At 40.2% G+C, this 21,860-nt stretch overlaps 1 long non-coding RNA gene across 1 annotated transcript in view; it reads left to right on the forward strand.

Annotated features, from left to right (window-relative positions):
• The first annotated feature begins 374 nt into the window (after nt 1-374).
• The window catches only part of LOC148188950 (uncharacterized), a 274,361-nt gene continuing 252,875 nt past the window's right edge, over nt 375-21,860 (forward strand). The window contains exon 1 of the long non-coding RNA XR_015777139.1: nt 375-939. This is a non-coding gene — a long non-coding RNA (uncharacterized LOC148188950). The remainder of the gene's footprint in view (nt 940-21,860) is intronic.

Below are 21,860 nucleotides of genomic sequence, written 5' to 3' on the forward strand. Positions count from 1 at the left end.
TATATTTTTATTTTCATTTTTTGATTTTTTCTGTATATGGCCCCGTTCAAAAAAAAAGAAAAAGTAGTCACCTCTGGCACTAAGAACCATAGATGAGTAAGATTTTTTTTTTTTTTTTGGATGCATTGGTGCAGCAACAAGTTAATTAAATTCACTCTGCAATATGATGCTTTAAACTGTTTTACCAATTTTGGATGGCAACATGAATTTTCACCGGGGAGTAAACATTACCTCTTGAAAGCTCATGAACACATCGAAGTCGGAAGAACAACTCTGCAACTGGGAAAATCTGAGGTGCACCTGAATGCAACTTACTTTACCTAAATGGAACGCAGCCATGTCAAAATGGCTAACGTGAAGTGCTGTGTGATGACTGAGAAGAGTTTTTAAACTCGCGCGGAGGGGAGCGGCTAAAAATGAACTAGAATCTCAAACACACGTGCTAATATTATCAGTTTATGCGTGCGGCTCGTGCTGGTGGCGCGCCGCCCCTCACCCGCCTTTTTCTGTTGCTATGTTTGAAGCTCTGGGATTAATTTAATTAAGACAAACCAAACCGAGTGTGGTTACACTCAGTCCCTTTAACAAAGGTAAATTCCTGTAAGTGCGTGTGCACCGTGTGTGGACAGAGACCAGCTGGATTAACGGTTAGCTGGTTTTGTGCTGCGTGGACATAAGTGGACTCAGCAGGCCTCAAATACACCACAAACCACACGCATCCGGACCTCTCCATTTCCTGCCATGAGTTTCTGTTGTAAACAGAACATTTTCACTGAACGCAGTGCTTTACGCACTGATGGACCAGTTAGTTGCATAACTGGAGGTCCAGCTGACCTTTTGAGAGGAACATTACCTGCAAGTGCTCTAATGACTGGAGGGAATGGATGTTATCATGAGATGTCTCCACACCTACACTCGCTGCCCTCAGCTGTTTCAGTGGTAAGTAAAACTTTATTTATTATTTTGACCGCTGGTATTATTTTGTACACATGGGCTGCGTTTTGCTTTTGTCATGTCCTGCATGGGTTGCTATGTGCTGTTGATAGATGCAGATGCATTGGTTATGTCTCCCATTCTGCAGTGTGCTGCTGTTTGATGTGCTGTGTGCTTGCATTTCTGGTTTGATGTCAAAACCCTTGATGGCCTTGAAGTTGTTTCTCCTTGTTGAGCAGCCTTGAAGCCTACCTATAAATCTTGTTGCTCATGCAGTTATACAGAGTGGGATGCTTGTGTCTGGTACCTGTGTTAGTATGCAGCCTATAGCCAGTGAGGGCTAAATGAGGGCTGTTTTTTCCACATTTAATCTGTTGGCTTTTTTAGGAGATAAGTAATTCCTTGGCACTATGTAATATTTAATACTTTAATATTTTCCTGAAATTACACCAGAGTATACGCTATATACGATGGTTTAGGTGTGCAGTGCTAACACCCCTGGACAGCAAGTACACTACTTACTTTCAGCTTTTTGAACTAATAAATACACAATAGAAAACCCACAAGATGTTAAAAAATATTCTCAGCCCTATTATCCTTATTAAACAGAGAAATACAACTGTGCACATTTTCAGTTTTAATTGCCTTCTTAACTCATTTTAAAACACACTTCATTCAAACACAGTAGAAACAAAATAAAACTCACCCTAGCCATCTTGGTTACTCTTGCTGGTAATCTAGTCTGTAAGTCCACTGTCCCAGCTATCACCAGCTACAGTTTAGTCAAAATAAGTCCTTCATTCACCAAGTTAGATGTAAAAAACATGCTGTTATTCCCCGCGATCTCCGCCATTGCTGGCCGCCAGCTGTTTACAGTCCTGTGACTTATCCCTCCACTACCAAGTCTCGCTAAGTCTTTTAGCTAATCTGCCTGTTCCACCAGTAGCAACAGGAGACTGAGCTGTGGTGGTGCGTGCTGTGCACTACATAAAGAGAAGTGCCTGTATTCATGCCAGTACTGAAAAAACATTGTGATTTCTAAATATCCTATTATATCCCAAAAGTGTGATACAGCTCAAGCCTAGCTTCAAGTAAAAGTTTGAGTGCACGACTTGTGATCCACACTTTTTAAATTGTTGGGCTGCTGCTTCTTTAAGTTAAGGATCTACTTGCACCACCACACAAAGTTGAAACTATCCTCCTCACTCCAGAAATGTCACCGACACCTGGCCCTGACATCTTCACAGAACTTGTGCTTTATAGAAGGAATCAGTATGTGGTACCATGCACACACTGTTGACTGAAAAAAGAAAGAAAGAGAGGGGGGGGAGACGTCTGAGCAAACCTAGTCAGCATGGGCAGCTTTTGTCTCACTGGTATTTAGGCTTGTACCCTAAATTCATTGTAGGACAGGAGCTTCATAATGACCCATTCAGTATTAGCCATATTCATTATCATGAATAGAATTTTAAAATATAAATCTTCCACTTCATGTCTGTGTAAAGTGGGCCCTCACTGACTATTACGAGTGGCCACGTAAGGAGTAAATCTGCTCCCTACAATGTTAATATATCCAGGGTGGTTTGAATTAGTCTGCCTGTAGGAAAGAAGCAGTAAAGAGTGAAACTGTAAAGGCCTCACACATCAGTTAATGGTCATAATAAATCTCCCATGTATTTCAGTGAGTCCTCAGTGTTGATGTAGCCTTTGACGTGGGTTGACACAGTGTTGTAGTGCATTTTACCATGCACAGGTAGACAGGAGCGAAAATTGTAGCGACTTAAAATTGTACACAGTTTTAGAGACAACAATGTCGTCAATTAAACATGCCCAGAAATGTTATTGATTTCTGTTGGGCTCACAAACACTACATGCTGTTGTGTTTTCCCATCAGTGCCTGCCTAATGCACAAAGTAAAGTTTTCAACCCTTAGTGGTCACAGTGGACATTTTTTTTTAATTTTATGATTTCACATTTCATTGCAATAACTTTTGAATTTTCTTCATTACTGTTATGCACTTTTAATACTTTGCACTACTGTCCTTGTTTTATGGAGACCCTGAAGGGCCATAGAAATTGTTGTTTAAGTTAACTTTTGCAGTAAGTTTTAGTCTACCCTTGAAAAACCTTGCGTTCTTTCACAGTTCATTTTCCCTGCAGCTGTCGGGTGTTCCTGTCTTTTTTCAAAATCGTGCAATCCCATACCTACGCAAGTCCAAACCTTCCATGGCCCAGTTATGGTAACTGTCATGTTTATAATATGCTCCTATCAGAATACATACCAGAGGATGTTTATCATGTATCATTTAACATGTTTGTTTAGGCTTCCCTCAATCCCAAATGAATATAGCCCCGCACAGGATCCATAACACAGTTGTTTGTATTTAACTCAGGGCTGACAGTGAACCTTGCTGTGCTTGAGGTGGAGCTGTCCAGACTGCTGTGGTGCTGATTACTGTCTGCACACAGCAGCTTGTTTGTGTCAGAGTTAGAGTCCAGTGCATAACTTCAGCTACAGCTGACGTGATCGTGAGGTCAGGCAGCAATCTATTTAATCGATATAAACAAAATCAGTCGTTACCTGCTTTGATAATTGATTTAAGTATTTTTTTAAAGCATAAAATGACAAAGAATGACTGTCTGACTTGCAGATGTGAATATTTCCTGGCTGTATTGGCAGTAAATTGGTAGTAAATTGAGTATTTTTTGAGTTGGACGAGAAAAACAAGCAATCTGAAAGCGTTAACTTAGGCTCTGGGAAACAGATTGACTTTTAAAACTACTTTCTAACATTTTATTGAACAAACTTTTAACAGATTTATTGAGAGAGCAGTATTTTAAGCCGTATAATTTGTAAATGTGAATTCTTAGGATTTTTAGATGATTGCAAACTCTGCTTAGTTATGCATGGCTCATGTACTGTCCTGTTCAAATGTTAGCAGAGAGAAATACAATAGGAATCGAATCTGCAGCTTTGTAAGCATGCACGATATCTGTAGGACCTTAAAGTCTTAAGATGTCTTAAATTCAATTTTATAATTATTAGGCCCTGAAAGTCATTAAATTGTATTAAATTTGAATTTGATAGGTCATAATTAATACTAACTTTTGATCTAATTTCATATGTCCACCTTTTGATTTCTTTTTGTCAAAATAAGTCAAGCTCATATTCGTTCAACTGCACATTTCTGATTTCTGGTGGCAAAATGTGAATGAATCTAACTCACTCTAACATCCGTGTTTCTGAATAAAACCTACTTCTGCATAGGACTACATATATACCACCTACCTTTTCACTTGTAATGCTTAATAATAAAAAGATCATTTGGCCAAAATTTAATGGTAAAATATCTTGAAAATGTCATTAAAGCATTATATTAAAGTGTCTGACAGCTGTGGACACCCTGAGTATGTAAATGAAAGTATGATGGTCATTGCAGCTTGTCTTAGGGTTAGACAATATTACTTCTCTATAGCACTCACACCATGGTAGTTATTCATTTAATATCTCTGGGTATATGAGGTCATTGAGGACAATGTTGCGAATCAATGAGCAGGACGTGTTTGCGATGATATTGAATTTTAATGTGATTGTTATAAGATATTCAATCAACTGGATTCGCTAAAGACAAGCATTCCCGTCTGGTATATTATCTATAAACTGTTTTCCCATTGATTCTCCATGAAATGTACATTATTACGATATATATTGATATTTTAATTGAAAAATTACAGATACTGTGACGGAAGACTTCATCCATATGGCCCACCCCTGGCTGATTTTATGCAGAACAATATTCAATACTTTTATACAGCTTGCAGATGTCAACATGTAATCTGCAGTGAATGTTTTAGAAGCAAATGCACGAAAAACATCTCGCTTTACCGTCCCGGTCAAGCAAGTGCGAAACCATACATCACAACGTCCATCTAGTAGGCTTTGAAAAACTCGTTGGCGAGACCTGGTGTTGCAGTCCATTTTTTAAATCAGTTTCTAATAATATGACACCTTTGCACGGCATTGTTTCACAATGGTTTGTGCTTCATTTCTCCCATCACAACTATTCAGGGAAATTCATGCCCTATTAGGCAAGACATCCCGTCATGTTGGCAAAATGGAGTCGTACAAAACACGATTAATGTCAGAGTTGTCTGAGGCATGTCAAAATTGTATGCATAGCAGTAGGTGGCTAGGCTTATAGATTCTAAACCTGGTTTAGCGTGTCATTGCTCCCATATCACCTCATGTTAAAGCCTGAGCCCCCTACAGTTGTCCCCAGGTGAATACATCTCTGTAAATATGGCTGATCCCCTGAGAGTAGTTGAGTCTTGACAGATAAAAGGACGGGTTCTCCTCTGCTGTGAAACCTAAATCTTCCGGAGTGAAACAATACAGTGCAGCTGTGCGAGACATTTGGATGCAGATATGATGCAAAGGTGACAGCACAGACCGGCCCCTCATGTCAACCCCCCGCCCACGCTGCTGGTTTCTTCCCATCTATGTTTTGCTGTGTCACTCAAAGTGCTGTCGTCGCATGACATTTTTGAATGAAGTTTTATCAATCACAGTGGTCAAATGTGACAGTTTAATCAATAGAGTAAGTTTTCCCAGAGATTCCCATTATTTTGAAATTAGAGGAGCAGGGCTGGGGGGGCAGGGACAAAGTGGGGCAGGTTGTTGAAGAAGGGGTGGGGCAGGCTCATAGCTGTGGAGCCACGCTGTACATAAACGCAGGAATAGAGAGGCTTCTGGAGTATTCGCCCTGAACCAAGCGAGAGAGAATTGGCAATAAACGCAGGCTGCTGGACTGGCAAATCTGTCAGTGCCAAGGTGGACGTCTCAGATAGATAGACTTGGCTCTGGTGGAGTATAAATGTTAAATATGACTGGTTGAAAGGACCAGTGAACCACACTATACAGATGCCAGAGTGCAATCATGCCAAATATGGTAGTCCTTACTAAAATGTCAATAGCTTTACGCGGCATCCAAGAGTCCATTGAGTTCAGCAGGACACCCAGTGCAGCTGAGTTTTAATGCTCTGCAGTGCTTACAAACACATCAGAGCCGGTCTTTTTGTGCGTCGTGTCTCTGTAGTAGATTAATTTGACAGGTGGAGGTTTCAGATGTACAATATCAAAACAGGCGAGGTATTGGCGCATAACCTGTTTATTCAGATGAGTTACTTAACAGTCACAGCACAGACAATGAAATGTCTCTTCTCTATTTAACAAACACTAGAGGCAACTTGCAGGAGTGGAAACTTGGAAGAAAATGGGCTGTATTTAATCCAATTTGAAGGTCTTCCGTCAGTTCCCCTGACCTTATGAGTTTAACCTTTCCAGGGCATCATTAATACTGACATCTTCACATTAATAAAAAAAAAATTGCCAGGAGCTGTCTGGAGGAAAAAAGGTTCCAGAAGTCCCCTAAAGCCACAGCTTCAGGCTGAGAGCTGGGAATTTGGGAGAACATTAATTACCTGAAGGCCAGCAGGAGAAATGGTAACTGTTGTAAGGTACTGGATTGTATATTGGTGAGCCGGTGTCAGGTTTATAGTGGCACAGTAACCCACTTATCATGTTTAATGGAAGTATTGTCCTGTGGGGGATTTCATTTTGCTTTTCTTCCTAGAAGTGTAATTAGTGATGTGGTATGGGGCTTTCAATCTCCTCAACGTTCATCTCATAAAGTTTAAAAATCCTCCTCTGTTGGCTGGTCAGAGATTTTTATTGTGACTGCTGAGTCTTACGGCCAGTCTTTTTTTATAGGCATGAGTCTGCCAATGGCGAGCCATGTTAGCCAAAGATGAGAGGCAGTTCAGCGTCACGCGCAGCACTACCACTCAGCCTGTCAGCACTGGTTATGGTGATAAAACCAGTGACTGAATGCTACAGTGATGGAATTAAATTTAAAATGAGACTTTTAATGGTGCACTTGAAAATGGATGTTTGTGATGATGGTGAAAATGAAACATTGACTCCAGGTTGAAAAGCTTTGGTTCATTGTTCTCCTACATGCTGTTAAGCAGTGGCGCAGCACGGCTGCTTAATGCATATAGGGGAAAATGATTAGCGCTGCTACTATATTAAAAAAAAAAAACCCAAAACATATGCAATTAACTTGCTATCTCTACTTTAAGCAGCCAGAGACCAGGACAGGCAAGGATTATATATGGAACATCTCCAGATAAGGAGGCTCCGATCAAACTATCATTCTCAATAGGGATGGGCATATGAGTACTCGCATTAAATTATTTTAGAGTACTTGAGTACTTGCAAAATGTTCAAATGTAAGAATAGGAATGTAGATTGTCAATTGAAAACCAGTGCAACTGAAAATTCATTTATTGAATGAATGAAGTCTTCAATTAGCCTATTAAACCATAAATTGAAAATTAAAATGAGACAAATCAGCAGACTTTCTATGGCAGCCATTAATGTTACAGGCTAACTGTTTGAAACCTGGACATTACTTTTCTTGTGCTGCTTTCTTATGTCTTTTACAAGTATTTAAACATTTGAGTCCATAGCAAAAAGGTCATGAGGAACTTGGTAAGAAATGCTCCACAAATTGCTAGAAATTTGTAGATTTAGGAAAAAAACATAAAAAAGCTAGGAAAATGTCTAGGGGAATAGTAAAAAAAAAATTACCCTAGGGATTTCAGCTATTAACATAATTACATATTTTATATTATGTTACATACAATTTTTTTTCAGGTGTTTTCCCTTTTTTTCTTGCTTACTTTTCTTTTGTGATAACTTTTAGGATAATTCCTTGTACTTTTTACGTTAATATATTGTTATTGTACTTGTAGTTGCATAAATTGCTCATTGCCTTCTTACCATGTTTTTAAAAGAAATTAAGCAAATTTGCTTAGGTTTTAAAAGCTCCGTCATAGCACTGCAAGATTGTTGCAGAGCCGCTCTTATCCAAGTCAGTTCACCGTCTGCCTGGTTGGTATGACCGAACACAGCGGCTGCGGCTCCAGCACGGAGCCATTTAACTGTCACACCCAACTTGAGTACTCAGCCCATCCCCAGAGCTCAGTAATATGAAAGCTGATCGGAAGAGCTGACCAATGACACAATATTGATTCAAACGCTATGTCAACTCTTAATTTGCCCCAACGTGCAGCATGTGGAGTACAGGACACATTTAATGAAACACAGTTCGACATCTGCATCTGTACACAAATATATATCTAAAGCCCTTGTCTCGTGGGACACACTAAATATCTCCCAGCAGTGCAAAATAAAACTCATAGGAAAAAAATCCTCAGGGAAACACTGTAGTAGTAAATTACAGGTGAAAGTACTTATTTCCTCAAAGAACCTTCACTCACGTAATCGTCTCGACTCGTTATATAAAATCTATTCTCTAAAATCACCTCTTTCTAATGTGAGTGCAGGCCCAGGCTGCTGCTGCTGCTGCTGCTGCTGCGAGTCTGAAAACATTGTAGAGTTGGATGCTATGTAATCCAGTGAAATGGTGCCAGCATTAGAAAGAGCACTATCTTTTCATTTAAAGTCACTTTTATAATCAGCTCCCATGGAATCACAAAAAAAGGCAGTAAAAACTAATAGAATCAGCAGTGGCACAGACACAGGTAATTATGTTAAAAACTCCTTTCACAACGCAAGCTCGGAAAAAAAAAGAAGCTTAATACTGTAAGCCTGCGGTGAGGGCTGCTGTCATTGTGCTGTAAATAAATGGCTGTGGTGAACATGTGTGTGCTGTCCGGGACGATTTGTGTGATGTAATTAGATGTAAAATGCTTTTTAGCTGGCTCTTTAATTGACTTTTGGCGAGAGTGATTTGTGGCTATCAGGTTTTCCCCCGTGGCACAGTGTTGTCTTCAGTCAAGGCCAGCGGATTATTTGCAAACACCTAAATCCAGTTTCTTGAGCTGGACTTGTTCGATCTGCTCTTCAGCTCTCTCTTGTGTGGAGGTGATTTTTCTAACCTCAAAGAAGAAGTGCTCTCGAACATACAGCGCATTCCTTTTTCTGAAGATTCGCTCAGTGATAGTCTCCAGCGCTTTGCTTGAAATACGTCCTGACAGCTATTTAAACAGACCCAGGTATTAAACATTCAGTTGAACACCTTTGCATAAGGTAATCCAGTGGTGTCATACAGCATTGCTGACTACCAATCATCTCATATGTATTCCGGGTACCCAGCACTGTATTTTAATGGCTGACATCTCAGGGCTGCAATTCAAGTGTGATTTATATCTTCTCAAGTCATCAGTTACAATCGGATCCAAGGATCTGACTTTGTGCTTGCTGGACAAGCATAGCTAATCCAGAGAGGAGGCAAAATAAAAAAGAGCTGTGTCACATTGCCAAGTTTTTGTAAAGATTTGAATCAAAGGTGCCGCAGAAGGGGTGCAGAAGGTTAGATAGAGAGAGTAAGAGAGGGGCGACAGGGCGCCGCATTGGTACGCATGTCCGTGTCGCATCCTTAAACCAATTTCCTTCCTCAATACTCTGGGGAGTGGTCTGATTTGCACCGTTTCCTTTCTCTGAGTAAGTGTTTATCCTGCTTTTACAATTAGATCTTGCTCCCAGCTGCAGCATTAATCAAATAGCCAGACATATTCTCCGCATTTTAAGATTGAGGGAATGTGTCCTACACGTCGTCCGCTGTGGTAACAGGCTGTGAAGCAGCTCCGTTGTTTTCCAGTAAGCGTCTCACACATACTGTACATAGATTTGACAGGTCGAGAGGGTTGCAGAGAGCTCAGAAAGGGAGCTGGAGTGAAGGTTATTTAGATATATGGTGCTGGGAAACCTGCTTGTGACCTATTGATTATGTCAATATTGCTCTTATTTATCTTGCTTTGGTATTTTTGCTGTGTGTTTTGTAAAGAGAAGCATAAAAATAATGTCCTGACATCATTCAAAAACACATTATAAAAATAATATTTTGTGGAGCCCGCAGTCAGAGTTTTGAATGATGTCTCGTCCTTAAAGTAGAGATGTTTTCTGCACAGTGGAAAGTGAAAAAGGAAGGCAAAATAATTCTTTGATTGAGAGTTGTTTTTGAGAGGCAGAGAGCCCAGCACTACATAATAGAGCAATTTAGCAGAGAAACCATGGCCCTCATAGTTCATGGTTGCAGTATTGTGTGGGTGTGTGTGCATCCCTCTCTCTTCATAGCATAATGTCAATAGAAATCCACTACAATCACTTAATGTACTCTACTGCCCCACTCTACATATGGGCTTTAAATGCTTTAATCGAAGACCTGCTCATTTTTATTGGTGTTCTTTATAGGTAAGGTTAGTGATGATTTTCAAATGCACTCAGTGATTTGTGCCTAATTAGGGCGAGAGTTAGTTAGACCACAAAAATGTATGTTTGCTCGCGGGGGCAGCGAGTTGGCCGGCCATGAGGGGCCACGATACACAGCGGGACCAAATCTCCTTTGAAAACAGGGAGCGAGGGCCGTCTAATACAATACAGAGTGCAGATGAAAAGACCAGCATGGAGTGTAGTTGTTGCCATACCAGAGGGGAGAGCGGCATTGTGGCGTCTCTCAGAAAGAGATGATTTACCAATTGAGCGTTTCCCTCTGTCACCATGGTTACCTGTGAAAGTTGTGACATTCAGCCGGGAACATGCATGACAACCAATTTATTAGTCTGGAATTATTTGCGATAGAGCCAGAATTAGGAGTGATGGAGTGGGATAGCGGAGATATAAATCACTAATTGGTCTGTTGCTTTCCCTATGATGCTGTGTACTGCTGGTGTCACATATTAATTATCATGAGCAGGACCTGCAACAATAACAGCTCCAGCAGCAAAGCACCCAGCTTATTATTCACTTATTAATCCCTCCTCAGTTCTCAACTTTATCTGCTCTGAAACCTGTCCCTCTACACTGGTGGAATTGTTTATTCTGTATTTCTCCCCACTAAGAGGGCTTTCTCTGCCGACTATATAAGCAGCTATTTTGCTGTGTTGGCCTAAATCATCCGCATCCAAAGGGAAGTGGCTAATGCAGCCCTCAGGTGGGGTGTTAACACTTTATGTGTATTTCAATATTTAATGAGCTAAACGCCAGTGCACCCAAAGAGTCTTATAAAACTCTGCGATGCAAATTAGTTTTCATGGACAGGAATTATATGAAAATGATGTTCTTCCACCGCAAACTGGATAATGCCAACAGCACAGTCCTTTTCATCTGTGCGTCATGTGGAAGCATTAGCCTAGCTCATGGTCAAGTGTAGCCAGTTACGACTGTGGCAATGATGGCTGTTTGGTTTGTGCCATTAAACTTTAAATAATAATTACTTTATTCTAAATGTGTTTTCTTTTTCACCCTTGCTACATATTATTAAAGTATTTTGTGGGTGGTATTCTATACTTTTCTTATTGTCAACACATCTTGTGAAAAGACCAAAATCAGCAATATAGTGTCACAAAACTGAAATTTCCAACTTTGATACCTTGAAAAATATCTGTTCAATATTAACAGGAAAAATGCGCACAACATTGAGAGCATAAAATATTGGATTTGAGCTATGACTGCAAGTTGTCTTGTCTTGGCTAGTAGTAGAGACCAGCAGAATGACTGTAGTAAACATTAATAATAATTAGATTAAATTAATTAACTAAATACAAACATATTTTCATAGAACCTCAAGTTAAAAAGCAAAATAAAACCATGCAGTATTTTCTTTTTTCAGCAAATGAGCAAAAACAAATAGATGGAGGTAAATATTATTCTTATTGTCTATCACAATTAATTATGCAAAATGATTATGTTCCATGGCTGTGTGGCACTACGGCAGTGTGTCTGTCACCTCGCTGATAGAGTAAAGAGAGAGCAAGAAAGTGTAGCTGCTATTGATGGTGTTGATTTTGTGGAAATAAAGTGCAGAAACAGTTTCAAATACATAGAATCTATCTATCGTTTTTAAAATCAGCATAACAATGTGTTTGTCCTATCTGATAGAAGTGGGGGGAAAAATCAATTCACTTAAGTATCACGATTTTTCTTTTTACGATTTTTTTTTAATGCCTGAATTAATAAAATCAAAAGGTGGAGCTGGGAAGAAGTTGTTGCTTTCACTCAGGTAATCTACGAATAACATGACTTTATATCCGTTTCAAGAAAAACAAAAAGCTAAAAGCTAAAGTGAGAGACAGAATAGCAAATGGTCCGAGAGACTTTCAGCTGCTGGAATAGCAACTCAGGTTCTCTTGCTGCGGTTACACAGATTAGACCCATCCCGCCGTGAATGCACGCAGCTCCAACAGTGGAATAGGAATGTAATCATTTTATATACCACAAAAAAAAACAATAGTAAAAAATATATAAATAGAAATAAAAAAGTGGCAGTCAATGTGGATATTTTAGCAGCTGCTACAAATAAATCAATATATGGGAAACACTGCAAGCTTGATGAACAGGGACAGTAAATGTAGCGGTTTAAGTTTACTTAAAGTATTTTTTTTTCTAAATGTAACGTACATTTTTTAGAGTTACTGTAAAAAACACTGTATCTTGAGCAAGGTCACAAAGGGCTTAACTGGAATTCAGTTCTTCAAAATAAGACCATAAAAACATTTACTTAGAGTGACTTACTATTTTCTAAGCCGTAATGCTAATGAGATAACAGACAAGAAAGACCGACTGACATGTGATGTGCATTGTTTTTGAAAATATGTCATGATACACAGTCTCTAGAAGTTATGATTCAACCTTTCCCACGGTCTAGTGATAAAAAATTTAACAAAACCTGCGAAAAATCGTAATAGTGAATTGCAGTTTTTGTAGAATCACAGTACTTGAAAAAATCGGAATACATATTGAATCAGCACCCATCGTAGTATCAATTTGGGAGATTAGCATATCACATTAATAAAAAAACCTGCTAAATAACTGCATAATCCACTGGGCACTGTAGTTTTTAGCAAATGCAAAAAAAGGAACATATATAGTACATTTGTTTGGGGCTTCTCTCAGATACATGTTTGGTGTGTGTTGTGGCACCAGAATGGTGTTATTTGGGTTTGACTTCAAACAGTGCCCATGTTAATCATAATTAAAGAACATGTTAGCCCGTGCAACAGTCTGGCTCATTAATGTGTTACTAATTATTTTTGGACAACAACAGAGTTCTATGGCAACAGTGAGAAAGCTCTATTGGGTTTTGGCTTCTTGCACAATACTTGTTTTTGGCTGTGATATACTAATTACAAGAAAAATATAGAATATCACTCGACTCACTTATTCTCTATGGATGTGTGTCGATGGAAAAACTAACACATGAGGGCTCGGGTTAACAATATTCAGCATGACCCGTTATGATTTAGCGTTTTACAACAGTTTGGCTAAGGTGAATGTCAGGTTTTGGTCAATGTTAAATAAGTAAGCAAAAAAATTCAGCCTCAGGCATAATAAAATAGTCATGGCACAGCTGGGAGTTGAACCCAGGTTGCGAAGCTGAGGAGGAAGGCATACACACGGTGATTCGTAACCTCAACCACAACACCCTTGTTTTGCACTTCTCTGCCAGTGTCAAACAACAGCACTAATCCTTTCATGCTGAGAAAAGTTTCTCACTTGTTGTGCATGGAGCACGCACCCTCCTTACTCAACAACATTTTGGAGGACCAGACTGGTGCATTAAGAATGAATTAATTCCATGAAGGGCGAGTTTAACCTTCAGAAAAACAATGCATGCTCAAGATGCCTACGCTGCTATTGACTCGGTATCTCTTTGGAGGTCATTTAGACTCATGCATCGCAAAGACCAACGCTATTCTTATTCTGCTGTCAGTTCCCATATTACCGCTGCCATGTATGCTGTAATGCTTGTAGGCCTGCAGTGACACCACCGAGCATGGGAGTGAGCCTGAGCGGACGCAGACACAGGCATAAACGCCGATGAAGTGAAGTGAGCTCGAAATGCACTGAGTAAATCAGCCTTCCATTGTAATGAGCTGCTGTGTGGGCTGACTTAATTAAAAGTGATGTTAAATAATTTCTCTGTGGTGATGGTGCCGTGAACTCGGCTCAGCCTCACAGGGTGACCTGGTACTCTTCTCCACGCCTGATTTCAGTCATCATGCACACTTGAGAAGCTGTGCTTATCAGAAAAGGGTGTATTTATCTCGCCTAAGAAAACCACCCTTAACATTAAATTTGGATTTGTACATTTGCCCCTCCCCTCCCTAGTAGTGAATCAGGATGATTGTCCGTCTGTGTATGTGATGAAGCGGGGTGCAGAACAACAGAAAAATGAGGCTGTGCTTTGGAACAGTGCCTCAGGAGTGTCTGCTTTCTTGCCCTGATTGCTCCGTGTTCCTCGAAGGCTGTGTAATATGGACGACAGTTCAATATGAAAGTAGAGGGAGGGAGTACCATTAAATTTGTCTGAGGGTTGAGTGAACTTGTCATGGCATCACTCACACACACACAGACACAGACAGACACACACACACACACACACACACACACACACACACACACACACACACACACACACACACACACACACCCCAACAGTATCCCTATCCTGTTTCTCCTGGAGATTGATTCTGTCGCACATAAATAGGCTCAGGATAAAGTCATATATTACAACATGATTCAGCCTCATTAGAACTACTTCACATTGCGTCACGGAAGATGCTGCTGACATATTTTCAATTTAAAAGCAACCAATGGGATTTTTTTAAGCACAATATGACACCAGATGATATCAAGTCTGTCATGCGAGAGGATCAGTAAATGCATGCAGGGCTTTCTTAGTGGCAACTGGAAATATGGATTATATTTTCTGTTGGCCATCAACTGAAAAATGGAGGAAAAAATGCAACATTTCACAGTGTGAAATGTTGTAATTACCATGTCAAATATTTTAGAAGAGAGAAGTATAAGTTGTCCCAAAAGAATCATTAAAAATAACCAATATCTCTTAATACGTGGGAGCTTGATTTAAAATGTAATTATTGTTGGAAGTGTGTAATTTAATATTCTTTATCTTGTCATATCCTCAGTCAGCCAGTTCTCAAGCAGCCCCCAGCCCCCATCAGCCTGTAGAACAGCAGAGTGCTGACAATGCAGCCGCCGTCACACTGCTTTTATAATAGCATACATCAAGCCTTAAACGCTTCGGAGAAACACTCAAACATCTGCGTGCGGGTAATTTTTGTTGCCCTATAGATTCTGCCCAGACAGACAGAGTGCAAAGTAATAGGTGTGCAGCAAAATGAAGAGCACACACTGTTTCTAGCGGCAGCAGTGATTTTTGGACTTTGGTAATCAGCGAGTCGGTGGCATCTGCAGAGGCCTCCTGCTTTTGCTCTTGCCCCAGGCGGTGCAACTAACTTGAAGTGCTCCAGTATGTAGAATACTTTTCAGACGGTCTTAATGTAAATACTTCATAGCATGCTGAGTGGCCCCATGAATATGTGATAAGGACACAGGCACCAATGTGAATTAAACGTTACGCAGACTAACCGTTTGCATTGAAGTGTCCTTTATTTTCGACATAAAGTCACACCCCTATGACAGTATGTGAGTAGCAGCAAACGGATGGCTTCATCTTTTAATGCATTTACTTTTATGCAATCTGGTTTTATCTATTTTAAATTAGGTTTTAGTGATGTGTGATTACGTTGCTTGGAAAATGTAATGTTTTGTAGCAGTCAGCCAGCCAGTGGCCACCTGAACTGCACGGGTGTTCAGTGTGACAGCTGCACTGGCAGCCGTCACTGCACATCATAGCTGATGTTGTTCTGAACTCAGTGCCCATGACTGCAAAAATCACTGGTTAATTGACCTGCAGTAACTGCGGTCAGCAGCCCATCTTTCCCTCCCTGCATGGTCAAACAAGTTCAAATATATCCTGAAGAGCTGGCTTTGTATCCATCTATAAACAGACATGCACATATTGTTGTGATCTTGTTTCTCTTGTCATCACACTTGTTCTGTTTCCGGCAAAAAAAAACAAACAAAAAAAGCATTGAAAACAGCCCTCTGCTGGGGAGCAGTAATGCAGTACAACCCAAAAGCTTATTAGTTTGTCTCTCAATGAGTGTCGGCCTGAAAAGTGAAATGGATGAGTTCTTTTGAGTTCTGTCGGTTGGCATGACAACCGTGCCCTGAAATAAGAGCACAACATCTGTTTAGTCAATAATTGGACCTGAGCTTCTTGTTAAAATGTTGCACAATGTTGAAGGTTGGTTGTTCCAGCCAAACGTGTACATTTGAAGAACCAGCTAATTCAGATTTACCACAAGACTGATCACTCTAAATTTAATTTGTGCCTGTGTTTTTTTTTTCCCGTGGTGTCAAGTAGAGATGTCAGTTTCTGTTAATTTTGCTTTCAATAGCTCGACACCCATTAACTGGTGACTAAGTGGTTAATTTAAAGGAAAAAAAAGACATGAAAAACAAAGGGCCTTTCCTTTTACTCCAGTCCTCTACTGACTCAGTGAGCTTTAGAAACTGCATTCAAAGCTATCCATTTAGAGGTGGTGAATATTTAATGTTTTGTGATGCAAATGTCTTGCCTTTTATTTCATATTCTGTTTGCTGTTGGTACATTTTAAAGGTCGAGTGTGTAGGATTCAGGGGCATGAACTGACAGAAATTGTATATGATATTCAAAACTATGTTTTCATTAATTTATAATTAACTGAAATTAAGAATTGTTGCATTTTTTATTACCTGAGAATGAGCCGTTCAGTGTTTTCTTAAAGAATGAGAGTGTATGTGTGGTGATAGCTGATCTTTCAAGTGTTTTTTTTTTATTAATCTTTTAAATGCCTGTGTGTCCTTTGGTATCATTCAGTGTCTTCTCTCTAAACTCAGATGTTTTCATGGGTCTGTGAATGCAGCACAGGTGGAGCTCTTCTTGACTTCCTTGTCACTTGCGGAGTGGATCATTGAGAGGGCAGCTGTTTGTAATTGAAAGCAAACTTTTAGACTCAGCAGAATGAACGGTTCAGTGTCACGCTGAATGGAATATATCCTACACAGTGGACCTTTAAAGAAGTGTATAACTTGAGACTAGGGATCCAAAGATTTCCAAGAATTGGATAAGGAAGTTGCCTCATTTTGAGCTGCAAAACCCTTCTAGTATTGTTAATTACGATAGCACCACTAGCAGTGCTGACACTGCTAACGGTGCTAACAGAGCTAACAGTGATAACATAGATAACAATGCTTAAAGGGATTTTTTGCTCAAAGTATAGTGGCTTACTCACTGGATCGACCTGGGGACAGACAGGAGAGACGGGATGGTGTTAATAGTGGTAACTGCTGAAGGAATGGAGTCCCTAACTATTTTTCAGCAGACCTGGGTGGTGCATGGTGCAGTAAACTAAAGACAAGCATGATTGACCTATGGAACAACATGCATAACCACTCAAAAATATTCTGTGTGGTTAACCAACCCTTGTGTCAAGTGATACACAATGTATCAACACCCAGTGTGGAGTGTTTGGTGCTCAGAGGACAGCGGTTGAGTTTGTGTCCTACAATGCATTTCATCACTGAGCATTTTTTTTTCTTTTTTATAAATGAGGCCCATTGTGGGTAAGTGCATTGTTTCCATAGACACTTTCATTTCTGTTTTTTTGTTTTTTTTTTCCAGCTGCAGAGGATACATACAAGCAAGCACCAATTAATGAAGGAGTTAAATCATGTGCAGACGAGACTTAAAACACACCACTGGCCAATTAGCTTCTCCAACAGGGTGTGATCCGAGGCTGTGCACCACACCGCCTCTGGCAATTCTCTCTCTCGTCCTGTTCAGAGAGTTTTGTGAAGTCCAGCATCTCACCCCATGTGACCTGGAACTGGCTGAGTCTTACTCTTTTGTAGCCTTCCAGTTGCAGACTGACAGTGACGCATAGGTTGCTGCCGGCAGAATTAGATAGATAAATACGAAGAAATCCGTAACACCCCAACCCAGAGTCTATGTCTCGCTTATTGATCGGGTCATGCTTCAGTAGATCTCCATTTGCCTCTACTAAAGTACATTGTGCTTTTCTTGAGGATGACCCTGAGGAATTACAGACATGAACAAAACTACCTCAAACTTCAGAACTTATGTTGTTCGCATGACAGAAAAACAGAGGACGGATGCAACAAATCTGTCAGCTATCATCTCCCGGAAAATCTTTCATGGAACATTGTTTATATATTTACAGTGTGTATTCATATTCATCCCTCTTGTGTTGAGCTCTCAGTGAAAGACTATTGTAGGCAGGGAATCATGTGACAATGTACAATGTCAAGTTGCTTTTATTGCAGCTTTGCTGCCAAAGCCCAGTAGTGTTTAAACCGGATCATAGCGGAGCAGGGAGTGATGGATGTTTGGAGCTGCTTTTTTCACTGTGTGGTTATTACATAGCCCTAGCGTGAAAAATCCTTAAGGACATAAATTCTCACATACCATTAAGTGAAATGTAATGTTAGAGAGGATATTCGTCCTAAAATGAAAGGGTAAATTACAGAGGATGTAGCTTAGGAAATGAAGGTCTGGCTTCATATACATGACATATATTATGGGACTGTAATGCTCATCCGTACGTGTGGAAGAGAAAAAGCAGAGGGAAAAGGTAAGAGGGGGGACCTTGACGTAGAGAAGTGCTGAATGAGTCATCTTTTCATGTTACCTGCCACTGTGTAGAATTGACTTGTCCCCTTTAAAGTGAATTACACACCAAACCATACAAATTCACAAAAAAGAAAGTGCATCTTTCAACCATTTGTGTTGCAGTTGCATCACATGGTCCTTTAATCTCTGCTAAATATATCAACACTGTGAACAGATCACTGCATTCTCACAGCTCAAAGCTCAAACCTCTGCATCTTATCTGGAGGGTGTGCTCACTTTTTCCACAGATTTAGGGACTCCTGGACTGCTCATCTGCATTTATATAAGCAGCCATAAAAGCTGGTTTCTGGTCTTTTTGCTTCCCTCTTCCTTGGACAGTGTTGAAGAACAGGAATAGAATTGAGATGCTGGCATAGGCTACTTACTCAACGGAGGCAGCAGCTGCATAAACAATGCTTTATTTCACATCCTCTTAATGTTTATTCACTGGCTGCCATTCGTACACTGATAGTGCTGAGTCACACCCTCATGTGCTCGCTCTCTAATTATTCTGTACCATAGCAACCGTAACTTAGCAATTGCTAAACCTCTTCCATTTGAGAGGTTTAGAAAAATGTCATTATTTTATCTCTATTTATCCTTTCAAACTCGGGAAAGTATGACGTTAAACCAGCAGTGGCTACATTATTATATCAAGCCATCTCTCCATGAACCCTCACCCACAGAATCCCATTTGTGTTATGCTGATTTAAGGTCTATAAGGATGAAATTAAGTCATTAAAATGGATTTGACTGTCTTCTAAATGACTTGTAATTCCATGTAAAATACAGAAAGTGCATTGTTGCATTAAGGTGCAGGCTATGAAAATATAGTAAGAGACTTCTATCTGATGTCTTCTCTGCATGCAGCACTGTCTGGAGGAGAGCCACTATGAATTCTGGGCTCTCTGACAACTAGTGACACTCTCGCTCAGCTGATGTGTCTTATACCACTTTGACACACAAAACTGTGAATCACACAGGATATTAGACGCCCATTCATACCAAAATTATGGTAATAGGTAAACAGGATGTTGGGATCCTAGTCCTTTACTGTAGTTCATAAATTTCAGTGCTAAACAAGTTATTATACACGGTCTTGTGTAATGTGCCCAACCGTGATGTCGTTATGTATTTAGCTTTTAAAGTTTTTTTTGCAGAAATTTACACTCCACAGTCGTGTTGTGGCTTTACAGCTGTGAGTGAAATCTCCAGCTGAGCCAGCTGGAAGTTGCTCAAACTATCTGCAATATTATTTTTACCATTGAGATGTGAATTTATTTTAATACTATTGATTTTTACACAACCGGTACATAATTGCAGCCTAACCAGAGACCAAACAGATGCCGCTTTGTTTGGTTCCTACTTTTTGCAGCTACTTACTAAAGCATATAAAGCACCAGAAAAGCACTCTCAGTAGTGCTGAAGTATTGGGCTCACACAGATAACACCAGCCCAGCTGCCATAGCTGGTGTTATTGATGGGCTGTCGCTTCCACTGCACAAGCCAATCATTGCTAACCTGGACACGGCTCACTTACAAAGTGGGTTTTTATTTTTTTCAAGTTGTCTCTCCGATGTTTTTAAACGACTTGGCAGCTGAAAGTTCCCATCTCTAATTTATAATACTTCAATTGCAGTTACTGTTGTAACACATGGCCATCCTTTAATGAGCAACCTGATAAGTGTCCTGTGACTTGAGTAAAACATTAGTTAGGTGGAGTTTTGCAGATTTGTCAAGATATTTTTTGGGCTTTTTTGGCCTTTATTTGACAGGACAGGAGTGTACATGTGAAAGAGTGAGAGAGAGGGGACCACATGCAGCAAAGGGCGGAGGCTGGAGCCAAACCCGTGACCACATACCAGGACTCAGCCTCTGTACATGAGACGCCCACTCTATCCACTGAGCCAGCGACGCCCCAGGTTTGTCATCTTTATTTTCTTTAGCTTAGGTTTCCATTGACTCTGTCAGTCTGCTGGTGCAGGTTATTTTTTTTATGACAGGTTAACATGTAACTTTCGTTGACACGATGGGCAAATATGAATCCTATGGTTTTTTTTTGTCTGTGTGTTAAGCCTTAAGCCTCAGAGAGAGTATAAGTTAGGAGAACGACTCTGCAGAAGAATATATGCATTCAAACCGGGACAAAGAGAGGTTACACTAACAGCTCCTTCTTTGGACTCGACCTCCGGTGACCTGTCAGGCCGCGACAGTTAATCAGATCTTCATCTCTATCACGACTTTGGCTTCTTTCATTTCCATGGACAATGACGGACAGTGATATTGACATTTAAAATGTCCATTGTGCTCCTAGGAAACTCCGCTGCATATCATATCAAGTGCTTCCTTAACTAATGGCCGCAGGTGTCATGCCACTGTGCACAGCAGCACCCCTCAGCGGTAGCTCGTGAGAAACTATTACTGAAGGTTGTGGCTGCAGTCCAGAGTAAAGTAGGAGAGTATTATACGACAGAGAGCAGATTGCTCAAACGAAAATTAGTTGTCTGGAGCATAAGTAAAGAACTAGTCCCCCTCAAGTAGAAATATTTTGGATTTAGAGTGCATAAGATGCAAAACAACTCAAATAACTTGTTTAACCTGAAACCACAAACTGCAGTACAATAAATGCATCAAGGCCATAAAGAAAAAATGCCGCAAACAGTACCTCAGTGAGTCCTTGTACAGCATCAGCTGAAACATTCAGCAGTGCTGCACAGAGCGTTACCGTGTCCATGCAGCTCCCACAGATGGACTAAAATAACCAATCGCATTTCATTTGGCCAAAGATGCGTGTCCAATTAACACCTTTATTTTTTTGCTTCTATGAGATGCACTGAAGTAGCCATTTATTTTAAGGCTCATTTTGATGTGACGATGTCTTAATTAGAAGAAACTTAGCACAGTGAAAACACTGCTGTGTTAATTTAAAGGTCCAGTGTGTAGGATTTAGTGGCATCTAGTGGTGAGGTAGCAAAACTAAGACTTTGTGTACCAACCCTGTAGGAGGACCACAGTGGCAGACATGGCAACACAGAAACGTGATTGGCCCTTTCTAGAGCCAGTGTTTGGTTTGTCTATTTAGGACTGCTGTAGAAAAACACCACAGACTCCGGGGGAGAGGACCTGCTCCTTATGTAGATATAAAAGGCTCATTTTAAGGTACTGGAACACTAATTCTTATTTTCAGCTAATTGTAAACTAATGAAAACATAGTTATAATATTATATTCCATCTCTGCCAAAAGATGCCCCTAAATCCTACACACTTGACCTTTTATTTGGGGTAAAAAGTTCTGGTCCA

Source organism: Plectropomus leopardus, chromosome 8, assembly GCF_026936395.1.
Source record: "Plectropomus leopardus strain MGB_pleo_1.0 chromosome 8, ASM2693639v1, whole genome shotgun sequence".
NCBI lineage: Eukaryota > Metazoa > Chordata > Actinopteri > Perciformes > Serranidae > Plectropomus > Plectropomus leopardus.